General features: G+C 37.7%; 2 pseudogenes; one reads left to right on the forward strand and one right to left on the reverse strand.

Annotated features, from left to right (window-relative positions):
* Positions 1 to 383: 383 nt before the first annotated feature.
* On the forward strand, positions 384 to 3,223 carry LOC149827518 (pentatricopeptide repeat-containing protein At1g19720 pseudogene; annotated as a pseudogene).
* Positions 3,224 to 4,330: 1,107 nt separating this feature from the next.
* On the reverse strand, positions 4,331 to 15,883 carry LOC149827519 (DNA repair protein RAD51 homolog; annotated as a pseudogene).
* Positions 15,884 to 16,329: the final 446 nt, after the last annotated feature.

Consider the following 16,329-nt stretch of genomic DNA (forward strand, 5'->3'; position numbering starts at 1 on the left):
CCTTACGGTATGGATAACGCCAGATTATGTTTGCATGAAGCTCGAGTTGGGCAGCCCTCCCAAACCAAAACAAGGAGAGAGAGAGAGAGAGAGAGAGAGAGAGGAAAATGGAGAATTCGTTTACAGTGTGTAGTTTCAGAGCCCAAACTCCAACTCTCCATCCTCCCAAACAAGAACCAACTTCGCCATTCACACTCAAAACTCCAATCCCCACTATTTCCTTCACCAGAAATGCCACATACACAAAACCAGAAGATTTCCATCGACTCACAGAACACCAACTTGCCCATTTGTGCAAACAGGGGAAGCTGAAACACGCCGTAGAGCTACTCGACTCTGTTGTCCGAAAAGGTCAGAAAATCAAACGAAGCACCTACATTTCCATGTTACAGGCGTGCATCGACGTGAATTCAGTGTCAGAAGGGAGAAAGATTCATGCTCACATCGATTCAATTGTTGGGTTTGAGCCTGATCCGTTCCTCGGAACGAAATTGGTGAGCATGTATGCGAGATGCGGGGGTTTGGAGGAGGCACGGAAAGTGTTTGATGAAATGTCTAAGAGAAATATTTTTACTTGGTCTGCGATAATCTGTGGGTATGCAAGAGAAGAGCTGTGGAAGCAAGTCGTCAACCTTTTTGTTCAGATGATCCAAGAAGAGATCACCACAGATGCCTTCTTGTTACCAAAAGTTCTGCAGGCTTGTGGTAACTTGGGTTTGGCAGGGATGGGAAAGACCATCCATTCCATGGTAATCAGGATGGGTTTTGATTGTCTGACTCATGTATGTAATTCTTTGATAGCTATATATTGGAAATCTGGAGATCTCGGAACTGCACGTCGGCTGTTTGATCGGATGCCTCAAAAAACTCTTGTTTCATGGAACTCGATGATATCAGGTTATTGTGAATTCGGTCAGAACAAAGAAGCTTTGGAGTTGTTTGATCAAATGCAGTTGGAAGGAATAAAGCCAGGATCTATTACTTGGAATATACTGATAGCGGGATATAATCGATTAGGTAATTGTGACTTTGCGATGGAGCTGATGCAGAGCATGAAGAACCATGGTGTCATTCCTGATGTTTTTACCTGGACGACGATGATATCTGGGTATTCTCAGAATAACAGGGGAAATGAAGCTCTGGATCTCTTTGTTGAAATGCAATTGGCAGGAATCAAGCCCAATGGGATGACAGTAGCAAGCGCACTGTCAGCTTGTGCTGACATGAAAGCTCTCGGGAAGGGTATGGAGTTGCACTGTGTCGGAATCAAACTGGGATCAGCAGCAAACCTACTTCTGGTTAATGCACTGATTGACATGTATGCCAAATGTGGGAAATTGGAAGCTTCTAGGGTAGTATTTGATTCAGTTTTGGAAAGAGACATTTTTACATGGAATTCCATGATTGCAGGATATGCACAAGCTGGGTTCTGTGGCAAGGCCTATGATCTATTCTATCAAATTGATGGTTCAGGTATCCACAGAAATGTTGTGACTTGGAATATAATGATTTCTGGATACATGAAGAGTGGTGATGAGGAGCAAGCTCTTGAACTTTTTCATGAAATGGAAAAAACAGACTGTGTTAAGAGAAATACATCTACCTGGAATGCTATTATAGCGAGATCAGTGCAAAATGGGCGTAGTGACAAGGCACTTCAAATATTCAGACAGATGCAGTCACTTTCATTTAAACCAAATTATGTCACCATGTTAAGCATATTGCCTGCCTGTGCCAATATGCTGGGAATAAAGAAGGTGAGAGAAATTCATGGCTATCTGTATCGTGGTGGCTTAGATTCAGAAGTATTGGTTGCAAATTCTCTTATAGATACATATTCTAAGTCTGGGGACATAACAAGTGCCAGAGCTGTATTCGATAGAATGTCACATGGGGATATTATATCTTGGAATTCAATTATTGCTGGCTATGTTCTTCATGGACAAGCAGCATTAGCCCAATCTCTTTTTGATCAAATGATGTCAGTTGGTGTCAGAGCAAACAATATAACCTACACAAGTATGATTACTGCCTATGGTCTCCTGGGTATGGTTGCTGCAGGGGTAGAGTTGTTCTCCAACATAAATGAAGGTTCATCTATGCCAAGTTCAGAACACATTGCCCCCATGGTTTATCTATTTGGTCGATCGGGTAGACTTAGAGAAGCAACAGAGTTCATTGAGAGAATGCAGATGGCACCCAATTCAGCTGTTTGGAGTGTGTTGTTCACAGCCTGCAGGATCCATGGCAACATTAGATTAGCAATCCATGCACTGGAGAAGTTGAATGACTTGGAGCCTGAAAATTCCATTAATTACAGGATTTTGGAGCAGTTGTATTTTTTAGATGGAAGAACCGAAGAATCTTCAAGGTTGCGAAAGTCTGTGAGTGTTAATAGGACCACAAAGTCTCTCGGTTGCAGTTGGATTGAAGCTAACAATATGGTGTATCATTTTATCACAGGAGACCAATGTACACCATGCTTTGAATCCATCTATGCAAAATTAGATAGTTTTGCTCAAGAAAAGAAGACTACCAAACATGATTTTGGGTTGAGAGGGTTTTCGATTGAGGAGGAAGAGGGGGAGGATGTCATTGGCATCCACAGTGAGAAGCTGGCAATTGCTTTTGGTCTCATAAGGAGTACTACTTCTCAACCTATACGGGTGGTTAAAAACCTTAGGATTTGCCTAGATTGTCATACTTATATCAAGTCAATTTCTAGAGTTTGTGGGCGTGAAATCTTTCTGAAGGATCCCAATTGTCTGCATCATTTTAAAGATGGTAATTGTTCTTGCAGGGACTACTGGTGAACAACATTGTGATGATACTGATACCCTATATGGGAACTTGAACAGCTTTGTAGACTCCCATTGTGGTTTCAGTTCCATCCTAGTGGAGGTTATGCAAACTGGAGCGATTTAATCCAATTCCTCATGGACCCAAGCTGCACCTAACTAGTCTGAGAACCAATTAACCTGTATCGTGCACATCACTAGCCAGATTCACACTTTTAATGAAAACAAGCATTCCACAAGAGTATTGGTGTTTTCTGAATTGGCAGATTGACCACACGTATGATTTTACATCTCTTTTCTTGAAGATTGAAGCTCTTCATCCAAGGGAATTGTATGGTGGAAACTTGCAGACATGCTTGGCTGATGAATTGAATGCTGATAGACTCAAAATGTGTGTAGAACTGTCAAATGTACAGAAGTTATGATTTCTTGAAAATGTGAATATTTCTCAAACAAGTTAGCATGGGTATACTAACCCATCCAGCGAAAGATATTGGAAGATCATACATGATGCTGCATTTGAACTGCGTGTAGAGAAGTACACAGAACAAATAGACCATCGAATCTCATTTATTTTCAATAGGCCCTCGAATATCATAATCATCAGAAGTGGAAGAGAAATAAGCATGAATGAAGAAATTACAAATTTCTTGAATATTAGGCATATTAAACTTCCTGTCTTTCCAAATTGGTCAATATCATTTGCCTTTTCAATATTCATTTGTAAGGTTTTATACAGATGATTGCTTATTCATTAATTTATATTCAAGTTTGTTCACTTAATTTTGGTTATTGTTTTGATGTTTTGAATTTGAAAATTGCTCCACTAGAACAAGTCTGAACTACTAGAGCTGGAGCATTTTTCCTATGAATGCCAGCTGATTATCTTATACAACCTCTTGCCTTTTGAGGAGCATCTCTTGTTACCCTGCATTTATTTTGGAAGATACTTGACAAACTGAGAGCATGTTGTTCCCAACATGCAAGATTCTATAATTTAATATCCTGACCTCTCAAAAGATAATCTGTCAACTTATTCATCAGTTCCAGCAAGTTCATGACTTATTACCAACATGCAAATTGCATGAATGCAAGGCTTTGCATGCACCAAAAGAAAAGCAGTATTCTGACTTTGGACTAAACTGTCAAGGAAAAACAGAAAACCGAAAACCAAATAGAACAGATGTAGGCATGTTAGAATAATTAGGAAAAGAAAATAGTACTCATTTGATGCATACAAAATAATGGCCATTATGATGCCCACAAGGCACACTGTCGCTCTACATGCTGAATTTTTCATTGCAAAATTTGATACTATTACAATACCTTGAGAGCAGTTGCTTCGACATGAAGGTATTGACTCCTTTCCATGAATCAATTAAACAAGCTATAGGATCTACACGACACACTTAGGGGTCTATGAACAGTACTGGATCTATTTATCACTGGTGACATCATCTGAATTTGTAATATGTGCTTATGTTGAGCATCACAAGTTGCCAAAATTGGAGAAGTTTGATTGCTGGCAGGAATCAATCTTTAACATCAGTCACACCCTCTGCAGAGATTTGGAAGCGTGCTTCAGCTTCAGCTAAGCAAGGTGAACTTATGACTTTGCAGATGCGTTCTTCTCCTCTTCCCTTGCGTAGAGCAAGCCTGATAAATTAAAGTAGTTCATCAAAAACATAACGGCTGTTTGATTACACGGCAAATTTGTCAGGCGGGTGAAATCTATCCACAAAACTGTGGGGCTTGCAAGTTTCTGCAACTCACTACAAACATGAGAAATATTTCTCTTAGAAAAGTTTGGCAATTTAGACAGCTTTTATGGATAAAAGAGTTGGACCTCCTGAGGTCCGACTTTTTTCTTCATAAAACATGTCTCTATGCACATTTCCAAGTCATGTTCCTTTGACAAATTTATTTAAATAAATTGTCCAAAGATAAAGCTTATCCCAAAGACAAAAAGACTTGGGTAATCAAACGGCCCCTAAAAGAAAAGAAAGGAAACAAGAGAAAAGAGGGGCAGAAGATGACTATAAGATTGGCTACAGACAACACAATTAGGGTATTCTTCAGCCATTCTTGACAGGCTTCTATTGGCGTGCAATGAAAATATGCAACCTCAGACTTGTAGACAGCATATTTCACAATATGTCAAACAGCAACAACACGTTAAAGAATGAATACATGATTGAATATGTTTTGCATTAGAATAGTCAGGTAAGAAATGACATAAAACATGAATCAAAATAAAAGCACAGATGAGGTCAAAGAAAGGGCCGTACAAGAGTTTTTTTTTCCTTGAATACCAAGTTAGCATATATGAACTGGACTTGAACCCAAGACCTAACATGATTTGAGTCCGTCATCCAGTAATGTTGGATCAATACTAGAGTTTTTTTTAAGTACAGAACATAATTTTGTGTTTTAAGCACTTTTTCCATTTCAAACTTTTATCAACAAAAGAAGTGTTTTAAATGGAATTTTGCTTACTATGGGCCACTCTCCAGAGTGAAATAGTTGGGTGCTTGTATGACTTGGTGGACGCAGGCAACTTGATGAAAGCCTCTGATGGACCAAAGGTAGCTCATCCAAGTTACAACTGATGGATTCACAGTCTAGTGTAGATTAATTGATTTAATCCTGATCTCTAAGCAAACTTCATATCCATTGAAACTTAGTTGCATGTAGAAACACAATGATTAAAAAAAGTACAAGCTTCGGTTTCAGACCTTGTGGTAGAAGCATGAGTGATAATGTTGCCACCAATGGGCTTGATCTGTGGCCCAGCAAAGATAGCAGACCCATCCACTTGTGCAACAACTTGATTAGTAATAACAACTGCCACACCAAACTAAAGCCAATAAAAAGAAAAGTTGTTAGCATGTAAATTCAGCAAACTTTCACCTAACTTCAAAAACCATGAGCAGCTTCATGTTTCTTCTTGCTTTTGACTCAAACAACTCGGCAAAGACCTTCAAATTGAACAAGTGATTAGGCCATCCACCAAAATTGTTCATCATGAAATCAAGTATTTATTATCCCATAGAAAGTTTTCCAGGCGCCTGATTGAACGTTAAGTCCTGTAATGTTCTCTACATTTTCTCACATTTGCATATAAAATATCAACAAACATTGACGCATCTTCCAACCAAAAGTCTAAAGAGCACATGTGTGCACACGCACACACACACAGTGTATATATATATATATATATATATATATATATATATATATATATATATATATATATATATATATATATATAGAGAGAGAGAGAGAGAGAGAGAGAGAGAGAGAGCACCTCATCAGCATGCTTTTGAAGGCTTCTAAGAAACTTTGCAAGATGCATTTGCCTGGCTGATAGCTCTCCTCTTCCTGAAAAATCTGTCCTATAGAGAGCAGTGGCACTATCCACAATCATAAGGGCAAACCTATAAACAAATCTTACGTCAATTGTGACTGATTTGCAGCTTGACTCTCAATGGAATAAAGTCATTAAGAATCACATTGAAGTATGTGAAGACAAAAGATTCAAGTCTAGGAGTTGGTGCTTTGAATCATTATATTTGAAGGAAATACAAATAAAATAAATGTCAGAGATTGAATTTGGTTATATAATGTTGAGGATGCAGTTTTCAAAATAATAGGCAAATGAATCCAACTCAGGCTAAACTTTTCCAATGATAAAAGCATTGGTGAATGATGAAACACATATGGACATGGTTCCTCTATTTTACCAGGCGCCACAGTTCTGGCTGCTCGGTCAAGTCTACAACCTAGCCAGTGTACTCTTGCAGTTTTCCTTTTGACCAGGACAGGTTAGTGGCATTAGCACATATGCATGTTATTGGATCCTCAACAAATCATACATCAGAGTGAAGACATGTCAGATTGTCTTCTAAGAATAAGGAGTAAAAAAATCCAGTCAAAACAAAGAGTCTTTTGTTGAAAATCACATTTTAATTTGCATTATTTGGTGTATAGGGGAAGAGAGAGAGAGAGAGAGAGAGAGAGATTCAACTGTAATGAAGTATGCAGAAATGTATAGCAAGAATGCGTAATGCATTCACAAGGTCCAATAATGGACAAGCACTAACCCACAAAAGAGAATATAAAAATAGTCCACTAAGGGACAATACAAGAGGCCTTCAAAAAGGCTACACATAAAAAATATAGAGACTTTATTGAATGGGAGCTCAAAGAGCCATAGAATTCAAGAGAGGGGAATCCCCTATTTATACAAAAAGAGAGGCATAAAGGGAGCCATTGGGGACTCCCACATATTGTCGTTGGGAGCCCTCAACGGTCATATTTATGACTGTTGGGGGTCCCAACGATTATATGTGGGACCCCCAATGCTTTGAATAAAAAGCATTTTTAAAAAAAGAAAAGATAAAAACTAAAAAAGAAAAATATCATATTTAACAAAAATAGTTGTTTCTAAAACAACTATGTGAAATTACGAAAATACCCCTATTGGGTATTTCACACACACACACACACACACACACACACACACACACATATATATATATATATATGCGAGTACATATATTTTAACATCAACCACTTCAACAAAGAGATGTCTCATTTGAAGATGAAATAGTGGAATATAACCAGTGTTTTGAATATGTATAAACATGCATGCCATAGAAGAACAGATGATTTGAGCAGATTTCAATCTCAGCTTGAGATGCAATTGCACTTGCAAAGTAGGGTAAGATTTCAATCACAACATGAGATAGGCATTTCTTTGGCACAAACTAATGCTTGATGTGATTAAACATAATTATCTAGTTAACTTTGCACTTTCAAATATGACCCTGCTAACTATGAAAAGATAGAATGGAAAAAGAAAGAACACATATAGAGAGTAAGATAACATGAGATAGGCATTTCTTTGGCACAAACTAATGCTTGATGTGATTAAACATAATTATCTAATTAACTTTGCACTTTCAAATATGACCCTGTTAACTATGAAAAGATAGAATGGAAAAAGAAAGAACACATATAGAGAGTAAGATAGAATGAGCATAACTCGTAAAACTGGTTTGATTAGGGAATGACCGATGATCTTGATTTATTAGGCACACCAACTCTAGAGGGATTCAGAATTAGGCTCCAGCAGGTCAGGGGACTATATTGAAAATGTGGTTATTTTGACCAAAAACAATAGTTAGAAATACTGTATAGGCTTCACCAAAGAGACGATGCAATTTGATAAAATATTTTTGACTATTGACTTTTATATAATATTGCACTTGGAAAGGACCCATAAGCCAATTTTTAAACTGTATAAATTAAAGTTATAAAGAATAGTAAACATTTTAGACCAAGAACTGTCAAATAAAGATGCTAAATGTGTGAACAAGCTACCATTCTGCCAATGGAATGACAGAATGACCTGAGACCATGCAACTATCAACCTGGAGTCTCTGTGCCAGATGCTTAATTTGCAAAGCCTTCAATATTAGCTTCTTCAGTGACCACCAATTTTAATACAGATATTCATCAAATAATGTAGAATACCTAGTCTCCACCATCATTGAAGCTGCTTCAAGAAGAAGCCTTGACTGATGATCAGTATTATAAGCTCTAGCATAAGCTACATTCTCCAATACATCAGCACCATTTAATCCAAATCTGCATTTTCCAGGCATCAGTTATATTTTCCTTATATCGTACTAGTCAAGACTTAAGTGGAAACTCTAATACCTATCTGCAATCTGTAGGAGCCTTTGTGGCCTAAAAGTGCCTTCCGCATCAATGTACATTGCTTTCCCCTCACTACCTCCTTGATCCAAAGGAAGCTGCCAAGGAAACAGACTCAGAAAACATGTATTTTAGAAGGTTAATGGATTATACATTTAATCATATTTAATTGCATGTGTATATTGATATACAATAGAATACACATTTAACTGCATGTATACATTGATATGCAATAAAATAATCATAAATAAGGTCCTAATCTTGTTCTACTAATTCAATTTTCTCCACCATTTTGATGCAGGGCAGGACCCGATTGGGCCCATCGTGCCACTCGATCCACCACACAGGGCAGATGAAGGACCCCGTGAAGATGACTCACTTGCAGGGACGGAGCCACGACGCAGGGAGGTACCCCTGCGCACCTACGTCAGGCGTGGTGGAGCTCGCACACCCCAGAACCAGCTGCAAAGAGATACTGACCCGGATTGTGGGTCGGATCCAAATCTGGATCCACGACCCTGTCCAGTAAACAGTTTTTAAGAAGCCCTGTCTAGGGTTGCGTGAGGGGGAGAAGATTGAAAAAAGCTCCAGCCGACTTCTTTTCTGCAGTTTTCCTATTCTTTACTTGATTGCTATTTTCCTTTACGTGTCTTTACTGTTTATTGCATATTCCCATTTCTTATTGAACATTTCTGAATTAATAAAGAAGTTCAGCCACACCGATTCATGGTGGGCCATTAGTTTCACTCCTCCTCCAACGCAGCTGCATCACATTTACTGATGATGCAATAGAATGAACATTTGCCTATTGTTCATGTTTGTACTTTTATTTAATAAGTCATTGACCATCAATTGTTATAGTGTGCTAGTTTTTAACGAATTTTGCCTATCTATCAATATTGATAATGTATTGTAATAGCACAATCTATTGACTTGCTTCTTGATTTCTTGCATAATATTCCATTTTTTTTCATAGCTTTCATTTTCGAAAAATTTCAATGAAATTCTCTTACTTTTATTTCTTTGTTTTCCGTTTTCCGTTTTTCTTTTTTCCTTCATGAGGCATAAACAACAAGTATTTTTAAGTGTATGCCTCACCGTATAGAGGTTAAGTGCTTCACCTTACCTAAAGCTTTTAACACTGGACATTGTATTTATTCCAACAAATAATAGATTTGACCCACGGTGCCTAAGCCATTAGTGAATAATGCCACATAAAATATTACAGTGAAATGACAAGACTTAAGGAATGGTTTATATTAGTTTTAGTCACAGATGGATTTGCTTAAATTTTCCAGTTCATTAGCAAAAACAAATGCCACTCTAAAAGACTAGGAGGAAATGGATGTAGGACTTGAGAACCTAACCACTAGTGTACTTGACTTGAATTGCCCTAGTCTATTAGTGGCTGAAACTAACTTGGGAAAAAAATTTATGCTAAGATACTGAAACTACCTGCAATGCCCGTAAGAGAGGAAAAAATGAAAATCATTTTCTTCCACTGGTTACAGAAATTTTCTTTGAATTAAAATTCATTTTTATGCTATAAAAAGAATACTAAATGATTGACACCTAGTTGCGATTTGAATCTTTATTTTCAACACTAGAACCTATGCAACCAGAATGTAACTGCTTACTTGACAAGTGACACACAAGGTGTGACACAACTGAGTCTTTCCTGACCGAAATTCACCATATATCTCAGTAACTGAACCAGTTTCAATTCCTCCTGCTCAAAAGTTTAATTTCATAAGTTCCATGATCTTAACTTTTAGTAGAATATCAGATGTTGTAAACTCACTAAACCAGCCACTTTTATATTGTTGTGGGCATATTAACATACCCTCTAAAATCTTGTCGAGTTCCCTTGAACCAGAAGTTATTTGAATGATTTCAAGCCGTTGAGCATGCAGTTGGCTGGCACTGGTAAAGCCCAATGGGACCAGCTTGGATGCTATGTAAAATAAATCGTACACCAAATGAGGAAAAAAAGCATCAATATTCCATGATAATATGAATAAAATGAACCATTACACAGGAAACTGCTGCCAGAGAGAAATGGACAAGGGAATACATTGAACAAGTATTATTCTTAAAAATAATCACATGCCTGCTTCAATAATCTTGTCAACTTTTGCCTCACTGATCCCTTTGATCTGTAACAGTTCCGTGGTGAATAAGCCACAGCTTCCACCGTACATAGACCAGCATCTTTGAGTTTTTTAACATCAATAGAAGCAATTCCAGATGACTGAAACATTCAAAACAGAATCATCAGAAGGCATGATATGATGATAACAAGTCAAGTAAACTAAGCATATTTTGTATTCTACACCACAACTTCAATGATATGCCATGGTACATTGATTAGTAAGTATTCCCGTTTTCCCTAGTAAACGTTAAGAGAATACCAAGCTACCCACATGATTTCCACAATTCAGCATCCAATAGGTGAGGTTCTCCATTAACAACTGAAAATTTGAAAAGAAAAACAAAGAAAAACTGATTCCCAAAATGAATCGACAACTACTCATGATTTGAATAAAAACTAAAACACATAATCAAGCGATGACCAGAAGTTCTCTATATCTACTAAAAACATTTAATAGTTTCACAAATTTTCATGCAGGAAATCTACCTTGAGAAAAACTAACAACCGAATTTTAAGTCAGGATTCTCTCAAAAAAGAAATTTAATTCACAGGAAACCCTAATTCAAGAATCAATGGTGAACTCAGAGTTACTGGAAACTTCTTAGATAGGTGGGAAGCTCACTTCCCGGAAACTTGCTTCGGAAGCGCGATACTCCTCGCTTCCAAAACTTGATGAGAACAACGATTCCCCCATGCTTCTCCTATGCCTCCCACACGCTTAATCTATTCTTCTTATATGTTCTTTTACTCAACTTTTCACGTTTTTTATATGTTTTCTCTCATTCTTCTTGTTAATGATAAAGATGACATTCTATCTTTATCGTTGATAAGGTTATTCAATAAAAGATACAAGCTGGCTGGCATGCCTGGCACGGTTTTGAAATAACCATTGGAAATGGTAACTTTTGATTATAAATGCAAATTGAGGATGAAGATATGCAGTTTTCTAAAGTCATGAAAATGTGATCTGGTGAAATCAGGAAAGTTGGGTCAACTTTGCAATCTTAGCTGGTGTAACGTTTTTCTTTGTATTTTGAATCCCACAAATCATGGGATATGCATGTAAGTGTATATATACATCTTGTAACTTTTTCATAGTAAGTAAAAATAAAATATTCACTATTCACGTAGAGTGAGAAGGAAAAAAACAACATTACATTTCAAGGACTTTATGAGTTTATTTACGAAAATCAAATTAAACTTAATTGAAGGAACAACTAAGACTCGGTCAAGCTTGATTTTTGAAGTCAAATACATGGATCCAATGTGGGTTATGGGAGAGAAAGAACCATCTGGAAGTTTGACAGGTTTGAAAAGACTACACAGATTAGAGATGTCTAATAAAGAGGATGAAGAACACATATGGTCAGTGGCTCCAGTATCCACTATCCAAAATTTTGAAGGAATTGATTTTGGAAAGGAATGAGGATTACCTGACATGTTGGCCATTGGTTGAACTTTACCTACGGAGATTAACGACAACAACTGATTTTGTTGCTCAAGAGTGAACGATAGTACCTCATTACTTGAAGAGTCATCACCATCTGGTTTTGTTTGAGCAATGTTGGCAAATTTCTTTGGAAAACCATAGAGAAAGTAATATCGATTTTTGGTATAACCGAGCTTGTTGCAGTGATCACATCTAGGTTTGTCTCGCTGATTTTTGTCCCTCATTCGTCCATCACGTCCTTGGTATTGCGGTGGATGATGATCAGTGTCCACTGTAGCTGGCATATTGTTTTTAAGAGTGGGTGGTGTATGCACACTAAGTTGCCTTTCTTCTTGAAGAAGAAGATTATAGGCCTTATTCACTGGTGGCATGGGGTCCATTATCAATAACCGGCTGCGAACAACCGTGTACATTTCATTTAGGCCTATCAAAAACTGAATAAGGCATTTTTGATATTGTAGTTCGAGGATCGCCCTCACCGCCCCACACTCATAAAGGCAATGAAATTTGTGTGGATAATTCATCCCACAATGTTTTCATTTTCGTATAATACATGGCAATAGACATGTTTTCTTGCCTCAACATGACAATGGATCTATGAATCTCAAAAATTCGAGGTCCATTTTTCTGAGAAAAATGTTCCATTAAATCATTTCAAACATATGTCGTTTCGCCATAAATAACACTTTCGAATAAATCATGGGAAAGAGAATTGATGATCCAAGAAAGTACCATATTGTTGCAACACGTCCAAGCCGGTAATTGCGCTAAAGTGGATTCAGGCTTCAAGAGGGATCCATCAACAAATCCCATCTTGTTCTTGGTTGATAGGGCAACCGTCATAGCGCGACTCCATGACAGATAGTTCTCGCCATTTAGTGGACTTGTCCTAGGTTGTCCGAATGATGAAGGTAGTACGAGTTATCGATCACCTCATTCGTCATTTGAGAATCAGCCTGCACAGAGTCATTGTTGAAATCATCTCCATTTCATCTGGTATGTGCCACCATGAGCCAAGGTGCCAACAATGGCTCATGGTGGCACATACCAGATGAAATGGAGATAATGTAGGGGTCACCTCATTCGTCATTTGAGAATTAGCCTGCAGTGATCACATATAAGTAGATATTTGAGCCATGTGAGCTCACTTACTGCAACTGCCATTGATCGATACTCAGCTTCTGAAGAAGAATGAGAGATGGTAGCCTGCTTCTTGGCCTTCCAAGAGATAGGACTGTCTCCCAGAAAAGTGCAAAAGCCCATAGTCGATCTTCTGGAGAATGGGCAACTAGCCCAATCAGAATCGGAGTAACATGATAGTTGAATGGTAGTGTTGGACCCAAGCAATATTCCCTTTCTGGGAGTGCTTTTAAGATATCTAAGAAGTCGTGTGGGTGCATCCCAGTGAGGTTGACGTGGTCCGTGCATAAATTGATAAGCAAGTTGGGCACATTGGATTCCCATGGTCCACCTTGAGGGGGGGGGGGGGGGGGGGGGAATGTTAATGATAAAGATGGCATTTCACCTTTATCGTTGATAAGATTATTCAATAAAGGATACAAGCTGGCTGGCACGCTTGGCACAATTTTGAAATAATTTGAAAAACTATTGGAATTTGGAAATGGTAACTTTTGATTGTAAAAGCCATTTGAGGATGAAGATATGTAGTTTCCTAAAGTCGTGAAAACATGATCTGGTGAAATCGGGAAAGTTGGATCAACTTTGTAATCTTAGTTGGTGTAATGTTTTTCTTTGTATTTTGAATCCCACAAATCATGGGATACACACGTGTGTGTGTGTGTGTGTGTGTGTGTGTGTGTGTGTGTGTGTATGTGTGTGTGTGTGTATACACTATAACTTTTTCGTGGTAAGTAAAAATAAAATATTCACTATTCATGTAGAGGTCGCAACTTTCACACTTCTCATTCACTTCCATGTGCTTTCTCTAAATTGGTAGTCATCATTTTTAGATTTTCTTAAAATTTTAATTTTTACACTAAAAATCATGAAATTTAATATTAGTCACTTTTATTTTAATTTTTATTTGTGTTTCATTTTGATTCTCATTCAATTCTTATATTTCTTTTTTTATTTCTCGCTTTCCGCTTCCTATACATTCTAAAATGCATCACTTCTCGCTTCTACTTCTCGCATCGTTTCCTGCTTACGCTTCCTAGTCTGGCAACCTTGAGTGAACCCCATGATGACCAACTACTAATTGAACGACCTAGTTCACTGGAAAATGTAAATGCATTAAACGGTTGAAAGAATGTTCACCTAAAACCAAAAGAAACACCTAGATAAGTACATGGCTGTACAAAATTTAGCAGAATACCAAGTTTGAAATCGAAAGTTGTATAAAAATAAGATTCATTTTCAGAATTGAATACAAATAAGATTCATTTTATGAAATTGAGGGCAAACCAAATTCACAAACAAAAAAAAGCCAACCCATAGGGAGGAGTGAAATGCTTCAATCTCCATGAAATAAACAACCCACAAAAATTCTTGGAAGAATATCTTTTTGCAAAGAATAAAGAACACCAATAATATATCAATTATTCATAATTCATAGAGCAACCCAGTATCAACAAACCAGTGGCTAAATGTACAACGAACCACTAAATGCTTCAAATCATACACAAGGAAAAAAAATCATGTGTTTTGGAAAGAAGATAAAATAAATTCTTTGCAGGATAGCAAGTCAGAACACCCCGCATCCCCCAAAAAAAATTTGTCTATTTTTCATCGTTCGAGAGCTGGAAAAATACATGAGGTGTTGAAACCCTTCAAATCTCCAAAAGACAAGAACTCACAAATCCTGTCCTTCATAGTTCAAAATTTCCCATAAAATAGCCACCCACATAATCCCATTAAGAAAAAACGAATGTTCATAATTTAAAAGGCAATCCAATATCAAGGAGCCAATGCCCATAACACCTAATTAGCTACTAAATGTCTCTAATCACCAAAAACCAGAGAAAAAACCACATCTATTTCATGAACGTCATCAACTTATAACACAAAAGAACAAAGGAAAAAGAAAACTAAAAGCATAGAAATTCTTCCAGAATAAATACTCAGTACTCAAATAATCTATTTTCCATAATTCAGATGAAATCCTGATTCAGATATCCAAGAAAACCAACATGCAACGCCCCCACCGAGTTACCAAATGCCTCGAATCTAAAAAACATAGAACCCACAAAATTTCTCGGCTTCACGAAGCAGATATCAGACAAAACCAACACCCAAGGTGCCCAACAAGTTGCCAAACGCCTAAAACCACCAAAAAAATAACAAAACACACACAAAATTTTTAGATCCACGAAGCATATATCAGAAAACCCAATGCCCCAGGCACCCAACGAGTTGCCGAACACCTTAAATCTCCCAAAAGATGAATAACCCACAAAAAGTATTGCCTTAAAGAAGCAGATATCAAAGAAAACCAACGACCCAAGCGCCCAATGAGTTTACAAACGCTTCAAATCTTCGAAAAGAGGAAGAAACCACGAAATTTCTCGGCTCAAAAGAAGCAGATATCGAAGAAAATCAGTGCCCCGCGTACCCAACATGCTACCAAATGCCTTAAGCCGCCGAAAAAAAGTAGAACCCACGCTCAATGGAGCGTGTAGTAAACCAGAGACAGAGAGAGGGTCAAACCTGTAGCTGCTCGATGGGGAGGGGACCGTGCTGCATCTCCTCAGCCTCTTGCTCTTCTTCGGCGACCTTCTGGTGCCTGCGATGCTGCTGCTCCATGGTCCACGATGCTTGCAAATCGCAGAGAGAGAGAGAGAGAGCCGAAAGAGGATCAACATTCTCACTCATGAAGATCAACAAAATGTTGAACCCATGAACCGAACAAAATACAAAAACAAAACTAAAATATAGAAAAACAAAAGCAAAAGAAAAAGAAAAAGAAAAAGAAACTACAACCAGCTAGCAACAAACAACAAAGCCAAGCTCAACCAGGATCCTCAGGATAAGAAGGAACCACCGATGAGTGAACGTTGTTCAGACGAAATGACTCTAAGATGCATACGTAGAATCGCGTATACATCAACCAAGATTTTATGGACAAGATTATTAAGGATGACCGGAATTTGACGGAAAGTAGCATCATTGCGTGCCATCCAAACAAACTAACAAGTAGTAAGCAACCATGTCTTCCAGATCAGTCTCCACCGCTTGCAACATCTAATTTC

This window comes from Nuphar pumila, chromosome 10 (genome assembly GCF_984573655.1).
Source record: "Nuphar pumila chromosome 10, dmNupPumi1.hap1.1, whole genome shotgun sequence".
NCBI classification, from domain to species: Eukaryota; Viridiplantae; Streptophyta; class Magnoliopsida; order Nymphaeales; family Nymphaeaceae; genus Nuphar; species Nuphar pumila.